A 3,057-nucleotide genomic window follows, 5' to 3' on the forward strand; every position below is an offset into this window, starting at 1 on the left:
TGTATCTAGAATAGGGATATACCCAGAAACCATGTTTTGTCACTATACAAGAAGAAATCGTAATGCTCGATACTTGATCCAGCCTATCCCCGCTCAACCATATAGTTAGGTTGTCATTTATCGTAGGCGATTAGAGGTTGGGAGACCATGATCATACATTTAACCCTGTGATTCATTGATTCAATAGTTGATAAATACCAATGTAAGTGATATTAATTGCATGAATCCTAATAAGAGTTGTAGCCCTGAATTTTACCCAATCATTGTTTTAAACCCTTGAAATTGAACTGCGTTTGTTACTTTTTGTTTAACTCTTAGAATTATAAAAAAAATCACTTTTGGAATATTGATAAAACTTGTGCTTAGCTGAAAGTTGGAGAAATTAAGTGATTTTAAGCGTAAGTCATTGTGGGTACGATACCCGTCTCTTTAGAAGAGCCACTTTAATACTTGAACAATCACGTGCACTTGCGTGTGCGATTTGGGTGCAACAAGTTTTTGGCGCCGCTGCCGGGGACTTTAGAATTAGAAGTTATCTGATTTTTCTGATTTTTGAAGTTAAAAAAGCAAGTGTTGACAACTTGATCTTAGCATTTCATTGCTGTAGGTTGTATTGGAATTTCACACTGGATGACGATCAAGCATTGGTATCATCTCTAGCTGAACCGAAAAGATTTGTGCACTACCGGAGGAGGCTAAGATGTCTTACTTACCCAGTGCCTCTTGTAGCTGGTGAACCAACATCTCTAGTAGCAAGAGTTGAGCAAGAAGAACCTAGAGTAATGATTGAGATGAAGGTAAGAGACGTGGCAATCCCACGTACCACCAATGTGACATCATGTATTCAAAAACCTGCAGCTGGTGGAAGGTTGGAAATGAAGTAGAGTATGGTGCAATTATTGCACACTAATGGGCAGTTCACTGGTCTGTCGCACGAGGATCCAACAGTTCACATCCAAATCTTTCTCGAGATCATTGATACTTACACTCCAACTAGAGTAAACGAGGATTATGTGAGGCTCACCTTATTTCCCTCTTCTCTGTTTGGGGAAGCAAAAAGATAATTGAATTCTGAGCCCGCTAACTCTATCACCACCTGGGATGATCTTGCACAAAAATTCCTCATTGGACTTTTTCCATCTAGGAAAACAGCTAAATTGAGGAGTGACATCCTAAGTTTTAGACAGAAGGGAGGAGAGAACTTGTACGAAGTTTGGGACAGGTTTAAACTGATGTTGATGAGCTGTCCACATCATCATCAGTCTAATGAGGTGTTGGTCCATACCTTCATAGAAGGATTGGAGCCTAACACCAAAAATTTGCTTGATGCAGCTGCAGTTGGTCAGGCTTTGGAGAAGACATATGCTAAGGTATTCACCTTGCTGAACAGAATCTCACAGGGTAACCCCAAATGGAACAGAGGTGGGGTAAAACCTGTAATACAAAAAAACTACAGGTGTGCTTGAAGTAGATGCAGTGACTGCCTTAACTACACAGATTGCTGTGATGCAAAACATGATGAACACCCACTTTAGAAATCTAGCATTGGGATAACAATCCGCTCAGGTGAATGCAGTCAAACAACCGCCAACTTGGTGTGAAATACGTGGAGGTGATGATCATAGTGCAGAGGTATGTGGTGCAAACCCTTATTCTGTCAACTTTGTAAGGAATGCACAATGAGGCGGAGGCCAATAGAACTATGGAAACTCATACAATCCATGTTGGTGCAACCATCCAATTTTTTCTTGAGGTGGTAATCAAAATCAGGCTTAAGGCCAAAATCAATATAGACCCCAAGGAAATGCGCAAGGGTACCAACCGCAGGTCCAACAAGAGTAGCCAAAAAAGTAGTCTAGTAATATGAGCATGGAGGAGATGCTGAAAAATAGTATGGCTGATTATGCCCAGTTAGCTGCTGATGCAAGAAACAACCAGTTAGCTATACAAAATTTGGAGAAACAATTCGGGTAGTTTGCTAGTGCCCAAAACTCACGATCGGAAGGAGGTTTGCCGAGAAACACTAATTCGAATCCCAGGCAGGTAAACACGATAGGTAGATGTAGTGGTTTGCAGTTAGAAGAGTTAGCTCCTAATAAAAGAAACACTGATGTTGTGAGTAAAGATAGTGAAACCAAGGAAAGTGAGGTTATTGCACAAGAAGAAATAGGGCAACCAATAGTGAAACCACCTCCTCCATTCCGTCAAAAGTTCAAGAAATAGAAGGAGGATGAATGTTTTGGTAAGTTTCTCTTTCTTGTGAAACAAGTTCACATTAACTTGCCATTGGTAGATGTTTCGTAGGGTATACCTAGGTATGCTAAATATGTGAAGGAGATTGTTGTGAACAAAAGGAGGCTGACTGGATATGAGACTGTTGCACTTACTAAGGAGTGCAGCACCAGAATCCAAAATAAGTTGCCCACTAAACTGAAAGATCCGGGTAGCTTTACAGTTTAGATCACTATATGGCAGAGCATTCATGCGCGTGGATTGTGTGATCTAAGAGCTAGTATCAATTTGATGCCAACTTCGTTGTACACAAAGCTGACACATGATAAAGTGGATGTGTTCGACGTGTACAAGGCATTAAAGTTACCAGTTGTTTATGAGGAGTTGTCTGCCATAACTACGATAGATCTTAAGGCAGAGGCTTGATACATTGCATCTAAGGACCCTTTAGAGCGAGTGCTAGAAGGGGCTGAAATCTATGGGGATGTTGAGGCACAAGAAATGGTGCAATTTCTTGATGTGGCACTTGTAGGTACATTCAGAGATCCTTGGGACCCTTTAAATAGAGTGTTGGGTCCTCCACCCAAACCCTCCATTCAAGTAGCATCCCAGCTGGAGTTAAAAGCATTGTCAGCGCACCTCATGTATGCATTTTTGGGTGAAGATAAAACTTTACTGGTTATATTGTCTGCAACATTGTCTGATGCACAGGTGGAAGCAACATTAATCATCTTGAAGAAAAGAAAAGCGGCTTTGGGTTGGCAAATGTCTGACATCCCTGGAATTAGTCCCGCGTTGTGCATGCATAAAATCTATATGGAGGAC

At 41.1% G+C, this 3,057-nt stretch overlaps 1 non-coding gene across 1 annotated transcript; it reads right to left on the reverse strand.

Moving 5' to 3' along the window:
- Positions 1-1,154: 1,154 nt before the first annotated feature.
- Positions 1,155-1,261, reverse strand: LOC125825054 (small nucleolar RNA R71). The gene has a single exon (XR_007442832.1). It is a non-coding gene; the product is annotated as a small nucleolar RNA R71 (small nucleolar RNA).
- Positions 1,262-3,057: the final 1,796 nt, after the last annotated feature.

The sequence above is a fragment of the Solanum verrucosum genome, unplaced genomic scaffold (genome assembly GCF_900185275.1).
Source record: "Solanum verrucosum unplaced genomic scaffold, falcon-dt-bn FXZP01000076.1, whole genome shotgun sequence".
NCBI classification, from domain to species: Eukaryota; Viridiplantae; Streptophyta; class Magnoliopsida; order Solanales; family Solanaceae; genus Solanum; species Solanum verrucosum.